Below are 13,405 nucleotides of genomic sequence, written 5' to 3' on the forward strand. Positions count from 1 at the left end.
TGTGCTGTTTTGACGGAGCATGCAGCAGTGAAGTTTTGTTCTGCTATGTCCTATGTTGGATGAAGGAGGGATCTGATACGTTAGGTTCAGCTTTGGAGAGAGCCCTGTACCCCTAAGCTGTGTGGCTGTGGGCAAGCCACTTGCCTTCTCTGAGTCCTCACTGCTTCTTTGAGGAAAGAGGGGAACAGCCCTAGGTGAAGGTCCCAGCTACTTTGAGCCTCATGTCACCATATACTTTGCTGAGGCTTCAGCTCTTGTCACCTCTGAAAGGAGGAAGTTGGAATTTACTTTTCCTCCAAGTGTCTTCCTTTCCTCTCCAGGAATCTGCTGAACTGTCCTCAGACTGAAAACTTGCTCTTAGTTTGAGTGGTGTTTTACAAATGTACACGAGCCAAAAAAAAAAAAAAGTTTGTGCCTTGCTTTTCTCTTCTGCTGGAAAATTGCCAAAATCTTTCAGATTATTGGGAGAAATTAAGTAATAGTCAATCTGCCAGAACATTTATGCTGGTTGATCATTGAAGGATAGGCATTTGCTTCTATTAATAATTAAAATCAAGTATTCACAGGTATTAACCTGTTTGACCCTCAGGAGATGAAAACAATTTTGGTACGGTTGTTAATGTCTTAAAATTCCTGCATATCAATAAAAACTGCAGTGAGTTTTACCTTGGACCATGGCAACTATTTCTAGGATACATTTTGAGACATAAATACTGGTATACGTTCATTGTCCAAATGATCTTGGGAAAAATCATCCAGTGAGTTCTAAGTTGCTTTTTGAAAGAGCGGAAAACACTGGGGGCAAATGCTCCAGAAGGCACACTTCATTTTTATGCTGCTTTTATAGTTAAACCATTAGAGTATTTGCCACTTTAAAAATAAAAACAGAGCCAGTAATGAAATATTTATGAGAAATTGCTACAGTGATTGCTGCATAGTTTCTAGCGGAATGTTGTCGTGTTTCTTATATTGAGAAAATAGAACCTATTCAGTGTTGAGGTAAAACAAGAAATGATCAAACCCAGATGCTTTCCTAAAATTATATTTTCAGTGCGTTTATGTGTCTGTTTCAAACTGTGCTACATGCTAAAAATATTTTCCTTTGTAGGCCGAGGGAAATTTCAAACCACGTCGAGGGCATCATAGATCAGATGGTTTTTCTTAAAAGCGTTAAGGGCATCCTGGTTGTTATTAGCCCCGGCTTTATAAGATGACATTATTTATGCCGCAAAGAGTCACAATTCAGTTCTTAATTTTAGCAACTTTATTGGCATGAAAATGCATGGGAGGTAGTTCAGAATCAAGACATCAGAATTGGGGACAGAGACTTCAGGGCAGCAAGTGACAATGCGGCCAGCCTGGAGAGAGTCCTTCCAACCCTGCTGCCCACTACCCTGCAGAGAAGTCGCTCCCTAGGTCCAGCGGCTCCTTCAGCCTCTGTTTCAAGGACTCCATCTCCTCTTCCCTCTGTGCTTGCTCCCTCTCCCCTCAACTGTGCATGCTGAAGCTTCATATCCCATGTGGCCAGCCATAGACACATTCTCTTTAAGACTCTTCTTGGTTGTATTTATTACAAAGTTGCCTCCTGAGTTCTCACTGGTTCTCTCCTCCTCAAATTGTATTTCTTTGTTACTGCATTGATTTTGTAATTGAGAGATGTCTTCCTGGTTTTGGCATACTTTTAGTGAATTAAACTGTAAATGGGTAAATCAAAGAATATATAGGTTGTATAACTCCCTGTGAGAGTGAAAGTCACTTAGTCGTATCCGACTCTTTGTGACCCCATGGACTGTAGCCCGTCAGGCTGCTCTGTCCATGGAATTCTCCAGGCCAGAGTACTGGAGTGGGTAGCCATTCCCTTCTCCAGGGAATCTTCCCAACCCAGAGATCGAACCGAAGTCTCCTGCATTGCAGGCAGATTCTTTACCGTCTGAGCCCCCTGTAGAACTGTATTTTTTGTTCTCCCCTCCCCCAAAACACTGGGGTATATTATGTATTAGAATATCCAGAATGAAAAAAGGGCTATCATTTTATTGAGTCAGTGCATTTTATTGAGTACGATGCTCAGTTTCTTATACATAGCATATACAATTGCTGTATGCTTCTTCTAGTCACAGCTCTCTCACCTGATGTCAGCCTTATTGACATCATTATTACATGCATGTTATGGATGAGGAAAAGGAAATCTGTCTAACTTAAAAGCCCAAGTTCTTAATTATCACATTATTGCTGGTTTTAAATGTATGTATCTGCTACTAGGATTTTAAGATGTTTTCGCATCTAGCACCTGGTCAGGCTGGTATCTTCAGAGAAGAATGTAGAAATATCAAATTTCATTTTATGGTCTTCCTGTAACAACAGTGGGCTTATTGTTTTAAGTGAGGTGGGGTCAGAAACAGAATGATCTCCTTTAGAATCAGGCCTATGAGAAAGAGAACTTGCTCCATTGAGTCCAGCAGTCCTTTGGGAAGAGACAGGCACTCGTTTGTGGTGGCTGAGATGGGTCATATCTCCCAGGCTGTGTCCAGTGGCATTGTGTCTGTGTGGTGGTCGAATGAGGCTTTTTATTAGGCGGTCACAACTCAGTTATTTTAAGATCTCTGAAAGGTTGTGTGCTGTGCTGTGCTTAGTCGCTAGTCATGTCCGATTCTTTGTGACCCCATGGACTGCAGCCCACTAGGCTCCTCTGCCCATGGGGATTCTCCAGGTAAGAATACTGAAGCGGGTAGCCTTTCCCTCCTCCAGGGGATCTTCCCAACCCAGGGATCAAACCCAGGTCTCCCGCATTGCAGGCGGATTCTTGACTGTCTGAGCCACCACTTAGGTTCTGAGGAGAAAGAGAAAAGGAATTAGCATTAACTAGTCTATTTGTTGACTTCACCATCTCATTGCATTCTCAACACAGCTCTGCAAGGCAGATGGCATTATCTCTGTTTTATAGGGGTTGTATGCCATAGAGATGGCAGGAATGGATGGACCCATTGGAGGAGTCTAAATTCTCAACTGTGTACTTCCCGTTACACATGGCTTTGTACAGAAATACTTAAGCCACATTCACAAGCCAGCACCAAAAATTAGCAATAGCATATTTGGTTGTATATTAGCATGATCCAGTGCCCGTGAACCTGAGAGCAAGGCAATGAAATAAGAAGTGCTCAAATAGAAGGCAAAGCTAAAATAGACCATAGTATTTAAACTATAAACTGAAAAAAAAAAAACTGTAAATTGAAATCCATTATAAAAACAATCAAATGACCACAAGATTGTTAGGTTTAAGAGATTCTAAGATACCCAATATTAATATGAATATAAATGTGCAGGGTGGATTTTTAAATTCTGTGTATTAGGAGATGTTTATGATGAGTCTAATAAAGCTCCAATGTTCTTTGTGGTTCTTTTCCATCTCATACTACTGGGCACAAAAGCTGTGTTGTGTGCAGAATGGCTGGGTTTATCCCTACTAGAAAGAATTTATGTTTGGTATCTAAAGAACAATGCAAGTTTGCTGCTTGGCTGATCAATGCTGGATCAAGTTCACATTCCCCGGCTCCTACTCTGCCACCTACACATGCAGGGGGTGGAAGCAGAGCAAAGGGAGGGAGAGAGAGAGACAGAGAGAGATGTGAGCTCGGGCTTTCCTAATATGGACACAGCTGGGCCTATGTAGCATTAAATATTGATTTAATCCACCGCTGGAGGAAACATCCTTTAAAAAATAAAGAGATTAGCAGCCAATTAATTCTGGCCCCTCCCATTATTTTTCCAGAACATCTCTTAGATGGATCTAAATGTTTGGTGAACAAACATTGTGGAAAATAGCTTTTTCTCATGTATTATTTACATTTGGGACAGGCCCCCCACCTCCTAAATTGTGATGGATTTTACTCTCCCGTGTGTGTGTGTGTGTGTGTGTGTGTGTGTGTGTTCCTACTTCTTAATAAAGGCAGGATGATTTATGCCCATTCCTGTCATTTGCAAATTGTGATTTCATTGGGTTCCTTTGGGAGGCCAGATGATAGGCAACCCAGTGTGAGTGCCAAGATTTTTAAAAATAGAAATATTGACAAAAGAAAAATAGACATGCCAAGGGCCACAGACTCTAAGGAGCATGGGTACTCCATACGCATGCACTTACAGATACCACACCCATTCCGTTTTAGGGGGTAACCAAAGGGACCTAGACATGACTGTTTGCTTTTCAAACTAGTGAAGTATTAACATATATGTTTGTGTTTTAAATGAGTAACTGGTATCATGGGAATTCCCTGGCCCTCCAATGGTTAGGACTTGGCACTTTCACTGCTGGAGCCTGGGTTCAATCCATGGTTGAGGAACTGTAAGATCTGTAAGATCCTGTAAGCCACGTGGCAGAGCCTAAATAAATAATAACCAATAAAGCATTTTTTCAGAATAGTTTTCCTGTAATATCAATGTAGTGTGTCTTTTCTAAACAAGGAAGTCCATTTGGTTAAAGCATGGTGCCCAAGGCTCAAGGAAGTCTACCTGGGTTGCTTCCTGTGTGAAATAGTTTTTGCACACAGCAAAGGGTCTCTTCTATTGGTCTTTTCCACTATCCTCAAATCCTATGCAACAATCTTCCAAATACTTATACATTCCAAGGGAATGGGTGGCAGCCATCAGCATGATCAGAACATTGTTCACAGGGGATGCGTGGGAAATATACCACCTCATGTGTACAGAATTCGAGGTCAGCCCTGAAATCAGGGTCCCTGAAGATAAGGACGTATGCTGTTTTCAGTCAGGATCCAGAATCATATGAGGAACATGAAAAAAATTAAAATGTCAAACATCCATCCATTTTTGCCTTCCTTGGGGTACTGTTGAGATCTTCTACTTCTTTTTAATTCTTGTGTGTTGTGTGGTTGGTGTGTGTGTGTGTGTGTGTGTGTGTGTGTGTGTGTGTGTGCGTGCGCGCATGCGCACGTGCACGTGCTTAACTAATCTTGCCCCGAAGTTTACCCCTAAGAGTAAGCTACAGGAAATGCTACCCTGGGTCAGCCAGACAGCCCATCCTGTCCAGCTATGTGTTTGCCATCTGCCCAACGGGACTTATTGTAATAGAACACAATAGGTGGTATCCTCTGTGGCATTGACCTTGAAATTTAGATGTCTCCCAAACACCTGGAATTTCTTCATAGTAACTTATTAGAGATAGGTCATCATTAAAATGATCCAAACCAGTGGTTCTCAACATAGGTTACACACTGGAGTCCCGGTGAGGGAGGGGGCCCTGTGTGCCTGGGGCCCACTTTCACAGTGGTCTGGAGTGCCTCCTGGGCATTAGGCTTTGTAAACTGTCCTGGTGATTCTAATGAGCAGTCAGGAGTTGGTAACCATTGATCTGATACCACTCCTACATAATTTTATATTTCATTTGTGAAACTCTTTAAGATTATTGTGTCCAAGAATGTTCAGTTTAGTTCAGCTCAGTCGCTCGGTCGTGTCCGACTCTTTGTGACCCTATGGACTGCAGCAAGCCAGGCCTCCCTGTCCATCACCAACTCCTGAAGTTTACCCAAACTCATGCCTGTGGAATCGGTGGTGCCATCCAACCATCTCATTCTCTGTTGTCCCCTTCTCCTCCCACCTTCCATCTATCCCAGCATCGGGGTCTTTGCAAGTGAATCAGCTCTTCAAATCAAGTGGCCATAGTATTGGAGTTTCAGCTTCAGCATAGAATGAACACCCAAGACTGATTTCCTTTAGGATGGCCTGGATGGATCTCCTTGCAGTCAAAGGGACTCTAAAGAGTCTTCTGCAACACCACAGTTCAAAAGCATCAATTCTTCGTTACTCAGGTTTCTTTATAGTCCAACTCTCACATTCATACATGACCACTGGAAAAACCATAGCCTTGACTAGACGGACCTTTGTTGGCAAAGTAATGTCTTTGCTTTTTAATATGCTGTCTAGGTTAGTCATAACTCTCCTTCCAAGGAGTAATCGTCTTTTAATGTCATGGCTATAGTCACCATCTGCAGTGATTTTGGAGCCCCCAAAAATAAAGTCTGACACTGTTTCCACTATTTCCCCATCTATTTGCCTTGAAGTGATGGGACCAGATGCCATGATCTTAGTTTTCTGAATGCTGAGCTTTAAGCCAACTTTTTCACTCTCCTCTTTCACTTTCATCAAGAGGCTCTTTAATTCTTTGCTTTCTGTCATAAGGGTGGTGTCATCTGCATATCTGAGGTTATTGATATTTCTCCGGCAATCTTGATTCCAGCTTGTGCTTCATCTAGCCCAGCATTTCTCATTATGTACTCTGCATATAAGTTAAATAAGCAGGGTGACAATATACAGCCTTGACGTACTCCTTTTCCTATTTGGAACCAGTCTGTTGTTCTATGTCCAGTTCTGTTGCTTCTTGACCTGCATACAGATTTCTCAGGAGGCAAGTCAGGTGGTCTGGTATTCCCATCTCTTGAAGAGTTTTCCACAGTTTATTGTGATCCTCACAGCCATGAATGTTAAGCACCTGTAAAGAATTGCAGTCATACACGTATACCGAGGGCAATATACTAATATCTATTTTCTATAATGTCTGTTCCCTAGACCTTTATGGAATAGGATTATATTTTACAGGCTGTGTTTTAATCTACATGTTTAATTTATGGTTTATTCTCGAATAAACAGATATCTTCCCTTGTGGCTCAGCTGGTAAAGAATCTGCCTGCAATGTGGGAGACCTGAGTTCAGTCCTTGGGTTGGGAAGATCCTGGGGAGGAAGGCGTGGCAACCCACTCTAGTGTTTTTGGTGGAGAATCCCCATGGACAGAGGAACCTGGCGGGCTGCAGTCCATGGGGTCGCAAAGAGTTAGACACAACTGAGTGACTAAGCACACATACATAAGCATATATCTTAAAATCAGGCAAGATGTTCCCCGAGGTCTCCTGCTGGCATAGAAAGAACACTACATTTCCATCCAGGAGATCTAAGGCCACACAATGTGAGAAAGTAAAGCCATTATACTTCCTTAAGACTCATTCTCTTCATCCTGAAGATGGGACAGTGTGAGAAACAAACAGAACAGTCTGTATGTGGGAAGTGCTTTGTAAACTTAATCCTGTACAAAACTGACCGCTCTGGTTCTTTCTACCAGTTCTGAGGTTCCGTGGTCTCTGGTACATGTAATACTTCAGCACTTTTTTTTTTGTCTTCAGGTCACTTTCCCCCAGCTTTTAGTGATGTTGTGTTGCTTCTTACTTCCAGTAGTCTAGACTTTGATAAGTAACAACTGCCTCCTCTGGTAAGCACATTGCACTTGTCATTTGATCTTCTCAACTCTATGAGAAAGAGGCCTAAAGAGGTCATAGAGCTAATATGTGGCAGAGTCTGGATTCAAACCCAGACAGGCTGTCTGGGCACTTTTGCCATGTCGCCTTACTGCCTGGTCATACTAGTCTCCTGAGAACAGGGTGGAGTCTTATTCATTTTTGTATTCACAAAGTCCAGTGTTATGCTTTGCAGTAGGCAAACTCAGTATGTTTGTTAAATGAATAACCGGTCTATATGTTCCTCTGGTTTTGATATCAATCAAAAGTGATAAAATACTTGGTTGGTTAACATTTTTTATATCAGTCCTCTGTGATGTTTGTATAATATATTTGTTTTGGGCTTTATTTTTTAACAGTTTTTTTGCTCAATTTTTATAAGAAGGGTTAATCATATGTCCTTACCTTCTATACTTAATTCACTGCTAAGTGTTGTTAATGGAGCAAAATATTAGAACCATAAAATTTTTTTCAGACCCCTCTTTCTCCCTCCAAAAAAGAAAGTGAAAGAAAGATAAATAAACCCCCAATATTTTATTTATTTATATTCCTTCTTGTCCAAAACAGAAGTAAGCAAACTCTTGGAAAGCAAAATATAAAATGATAAAAGTAAGTTAAAGTAAGAAAACTGAAGCAACATGAAAATAATGTTAGGAAAATAATATGGGGCCAAAAATTATATTAGCATACAATATATATCCCCTGAAGTTCCTATGGCTGCCTTAAAGTTGGGTCACAGAGCTTTCTAGAAGAAGGAAAAGGGATAAATTTGCAGTATTCATGAGGTAAACCAAACCAGTTGCCTAAGTCCAACTATTCCTGTTGTTGATACTAAGGGGAAGTTTTTCCTGTGGGTCCTCACAGAAAATTTCTATTTAATGTAATAAACAACCCTCTAAAACCATCCTTACGGTAAACACCGTGATGGATTTTATGGGCTGTTTTTTATAATGGATCTCAATAAAGGTTGATGGCTTCTTCCCAGAACATAATGCAATAAGAGGAATTTCCCACAGCGCCAGGATGCTGCATCCCATGCCAGCTGTGTGGTGGTCTGCCTTCACCTCAGAAAATCTCCGACTATCCTGGGTCAGAGTTTGAGTTTCAGCCAACTCTGTGAACCTCCTGACCATTGGTTTGCGAGGGGCTGTGCACCGTGGTGTATGTTTCTTTGGGGAGCCAATCAGTTCAGTTCAGTTCAGTCGCTCAGTCGTGTCCGACTCTTTGTGGCCCCATGAATTGCAGCACACCAGTCCTCCCTGTCCATCATCAACTCCCAGAGTTCACTCAGACTCACGTCCATCGAATTAGTGATGCCATCCAGCCATCTCATCCTCGGTCGTCCCCTTCTCCTCCTGCCCCCAATCCCTCCCAGCATCAGAGTCTTTTCCATTGAGTCAACTCTTCGCATGAGGTGGCCAAAGTATTGGAGTTTCAGCTTTAGCATCATTCCTCCAAAGAAATCCCAGGGCTGATCTCCTTCAGAATGGATTGGTGTTGGGGAGCCAATAGTTTATAGCTAATGCTTCATTCAGAGAGGATCAAGAAATGGAAGAACTGAGTATGCTTCCTCAGACAAGCTCGTAGAAACTTCTGAGCAACAGTGAATTCAGGAATATGGTTACTAAGAGAAAGAGATTCTGTTAGCCAGGTCACTGCAAAGCACTTTTGGGATAGCTCTCCTTTTTTGAAAACTATGCTTTATAAGGACTTCCACTGAGAAGTTCATTTGGCAGTCCTCTTTAGAAAGAAATTAGGCATTCGTTCTAATACAGGGACAAAACAGGCAATAATATGAATTATAATTTTTCTAAAGTCAAGCAGTCAAATTTTAAGAAAAGGTATCATAAAGGAATGTTACATTTTAAAACGATAGAGCAAAATTTAAAGACATAAACATAGGATAACTTAGCCCCTAATCCTTGCTTGTCATTATTTGCAACTTAAACTAACCTTGATTTTATTTCCAGACGTGTAGTCTCTTACCTTTTAATTTACCCTGAGCATATGTTGACTGTAGGGTCCTTCTGTAGCCAGCAAAAGCTTCTGGACCTTTCTCCCTTGCTTGGTACTAAAAGGCCCTTTGACTTCTAGTGGATGGAAGTGTAGTGTAGTGCCCATGGGAGTGTAATCTGCAGTCTGAAGCTATTTGATTTAATTAAAGGGCTCCCCTGGTTTGCCCTCTCTGCCTTCTGCTTGCCTAGGAGGGCATGCTGCTCCTCATTCGTCTGGACTGCACCTCATCGCAAGGCGGTTATGAAACTGGTTATCACCATCATTTTCCGTTGAAAGGAATCGTTTCCTCTCAACTAAAAAAAAAAAAAGGGTTTCCTTCTGAAAGTAATCCCCAGCCACTCGGTTAACTAAATGCTTTTATTTTAAAGCAATGGCATTTTTCTCGGCTTCTGAAATTGTCTTCAGCTATTATAAACTGCTTTGACAAGAAAGTTTCAGAAAACAAGTTTTTTTCAAAACTTGCATCTCTACTAGACAAATAATCTTTAAAAACGTAATTCAAACAGAAAACATTTGTTTTTAAAAGATAGCTTTCAAGTACTTTCACCACATTTTCAAAGATAATTATTAGAGCATTCATCCTCAACTACAAGAATTTAAATTTTTAAAAAATAGTCTTCAAGTTTCTCCACATCCTACCTTCCCTAGGACCTGCTCATGAAGCAAGGTAGGTTTAGGTGGACAAAAGAAGAAATGTGTTGAGGTTATATTAAACATGATCAAAAAGAATTAATATTTTCCCAGTGTCATGAAATATGTCATTCAAGATTAAATTCAGTTCCTACCACCATTTTGGAATACAACTTTAGTGATTAATATACGAGGGAATTTGAAACTTTTATTTCCCATTTGTAATTTTTTTAAAGCATCATTTTAGAAATACCCTGGCAGTGTTATTGATGCCCCATGGTGTCTCCTTTTTAAAAACGCACAATTCTGTTTTCTTTACAAAATAAGATATTTTAGTAGAGAAACAAAAAGGACTTAATTAGAAAGACCTTCATCTTAAGATTCTCCCCAATGAAATTTCATATGCCATTTATTCCTACATTGGACATTGAAATCTAATCAGGGAAACAGACATTTGATAAATTAGTAAAAATTGTTATAGTAGAACTGTAGTAGAACTTCCTTGACAGACCTGGTTTTGATCCCTGGGTTGAGAAGATCCCCTGGAGGAGGGAAAGGCTACCCGCTCTAGTATTCTGGCCTGGAGAATTTCCATTCACTTAATACATTTATTGAGCATGTATCTACTATGTGCCAGGCAGTATTTTTAGTGACTGGATAAAGATCAGTAAGAGAAGAGACAGATCTCTTTCTTCCTGGATGTTGAAATCCAATCAGGGAAACAGACATTCAATAAAGTAATAAAAATTATTATAATAGAACTGTACTGTACAGGAGTGAATTCTAATGTAAACTACAGTAATGTTAGTCGTTCAGTCGTGTCCGACTCTTTGTGACCCCATGAACGGTAGCCCACCAGGCTCCTCTGTCCATGGGATTCTCCAGGCAAGAGTACTGGAGTGGATTGCCATTCCCTGGACTTTACTTAATAATGTATCAAATGTATATTGGTTCATTAACTGTAACAAATTCTCTCACTGATGCAAGATACTACTAATAAAGGAAACTGTGATTTATGTTTGCATACAGGACCTTTGTGATATCTGCACAAATCTGATTTTCCTAAAAAATAAAGTCTCTTAATAAAAGGTTTTAAATATCCATAAAAGATAATTACTTTAAAGGAAATAAATAGGATCTATTAGAAACATAGCAGGATGACATAATTTGGATTAGGGAGTAAGGAAAGACCTTTCTGGAGAAGCGTTGCTTAAACCTAGAACTGGAGAATAAGTAGAAGCCAGCCAGGCAAAGAAGGTACCATTTGAACTACCTTTGTAAATATCATTCTGGTTTCTTTGCTGAGGATGGATTGGGTTTGGGGAGGGGGAGAGGACAAAGAAGGAGTCAAGGGAGTAGGCACTTAGAATGCATCACAGGTGTGGCTACCCACTCAAAGCCCTAGAAGAGCAGAGTAACAGTAGGATGCTTGTTTTTGCTCAGCTTGTGCAAGAAGCTGTTAGGTTCTCTGTGAACTGGGTGCTAGGAAGTTTAAAGAAGACTGTCAATGGCAGCAAGCGGGGGTTCCCAGGTCTCAGTTCCTAAGATCTTTCCAGTGGCTCAGTGGGATTTTTAGAATGAGGAATGATCATTGTGTGTGTGAGTGTGTGTGTATTTGAGACCACAACCAGATGAAAATTATAAGGGGAGAAGGCTTTTAATTACTAACTACCCAGCTGTAACAGCAAATTTTTATACAAGTATGTATAAGGTTTAATTTGCAATAGTTACCTTTCCTCCTGCTGCTGAATTGTTGGAATTTACTTTGGCTTTGTTTCTTCTAAGACTGCATATTTTTTAATTGTTGCTAAATCAACCAAGAGGACACTTAAGAAAGGTCCATTTAGGCATGGCACTGTACATCAATATTGAACTGCTGGTATCAGGGTTTTTAGGGACAGTGAATTCCCAAGGAAAAAACTTCTACTGGGTAGATGGAAATGTCGGTCGGTGATAGATTTCTATTGATTCTGGAACTGTTTTTAGTAGCATGAACGCTTAAATAGTTCAAAGTTTTATTTCCATTTTAAATTAAGCAGCTCTACAATTACATAATCCACTTTATCATTTGTAATTTTTACCTGCCTATGTATGTGCATTTGAGACTTGCATGCTATGTTATTTTTATGCATTTCTTTTACAGTACAAACATTGTATGTGATGGTTGTACATCATGTATAAAAAGATTCGATAACACTTTGAAAAATCTTTAGCAAATGAGCATGCATTTCATAGCACTTAGCCAATAATGGTTAATATGTCGATTTAACGCTCTGTAGGCTTTTTTTTTAATTCCGGGAAACACAAACACAAGTCAAGAATCTCCCATTTGAGCAGAACTGTTGTTTGTTTTAGGAAACAGAAATGCATCATCAGTGTAATTTTAAGTAGTTCAGTTATGAATATGGGATGAAGGGATAAAATGAAGTTTTCTACTCTGATGTCTCCATTAAGTAGCTCCCCTTTGTGTAAAATACTCCATGGCAAAGTTGCTTCTATTTAAAGTAGTGAGTTTGATCTTGGCTTTGATCTAAAGCTTTTGATCTTGAAAGAAGGATGGAGTAGCAATAAAGAGAGAGCAAGAGAGATATTCTTTAGAGAAATGCGATAAAGTTAAAGGAATGGTCAAGATCAGCAAACGCGAGTGCGACCCGACTCTTCTCCCCAAGCACTCACCCCCCCACCCCCCCCGCCCCCCAAGGCTGGCTCAGCAGCTGAGGATGGCAAGAAAGCCTTTTGGGGGGTCGGCGGGAAAAAATGAGGGTATCGTACACTTTTCTAAACCAAGTGGAAACTTTACCCCTATTTTTGAAAAACTATTGTCCCCTTCTTAAATTCTACTAGTAGCTTTGGCGGGGGGGGAGGCGGGGGGCGAAAGCCGGGCGAGTGCACCGCCGGCCGCGCTCAACAAGAGCGCGTCAGCTCCCGCCACCCGCGGGCGGAGCTCGGAGTTTGCCTTTCACGCGCTCGCGGCTTCTCCCCCAGGAGGTCACCTGCCTCCTCCCCGGAGTCCGGAGGGGGCACTGAAAAACGTCAACTTAATGGCGTCTAATTCATTCCCAGAGGAAACTCCATTAGGAAAGTTCCTCTCCCTCCGCGAAGGGCATCTGAACACTTGGGTTTCTGACTCGCAGAGCGAGTTCAGGCTGGCGGCGGCGGTGAGGGCGCTTCTCCCGCGAAGCCCTTTCGCCGGCCGGCGGGTAGCACTTCTGCTCCCACCGCGGCCGAGAAGCCCTTTCGCGGGTACCCCAGGTCCCGCATGGGTGGGACTGGAAAGGTAAGCGCGCGCGCCGGGGTCCACCAGCGCCAGGGAGGGCGCGGGCCCGCGCGCGGAGAAGAAAGATGTTTGCGAAGAGAACAATAAAATAGCCGGCACGCCGGCGGGGGTGGGGGCGGAGGCGACCTGCGGGGAGGGAGGCGCGGCCGCCTATACCTTTAAGGCAGGCCCCGCCCCCGCCCAGCG

At 41.7% G+C, this 13,405-nt stretch overlaps 1 protein-coding gene across 3 annotated transcripts in view; it reads left to right on the forward strand.

The window, feature by feature from the left end:
* LOC120867013 (aminopeptidase O (putative)) overlaps window positions 1-13,405 on the forward strand; it is a 418,141-nt gene that overhangs the window by 326,118 nt on the left and 78,618 nt on the right. The window lies entirely within an intron of this gene.

The sequence above is a fragment of the Oryx dammah genome, unplaced genomic scaffold (genome assembly GCF_014754425.2).
Source record: "Oryx dammah isolate SB20612 unplaced genomic scaffold, SCBI_Odam_1.1 HiC_scaffold_1, whole genome shotgun sequence".
Taxonomy (NCBI): Eukaryota; Metazoa; Chordata; class Mammalia; order Artiodactyla; family Bovidae; genus Oryx; species Oryx dammah.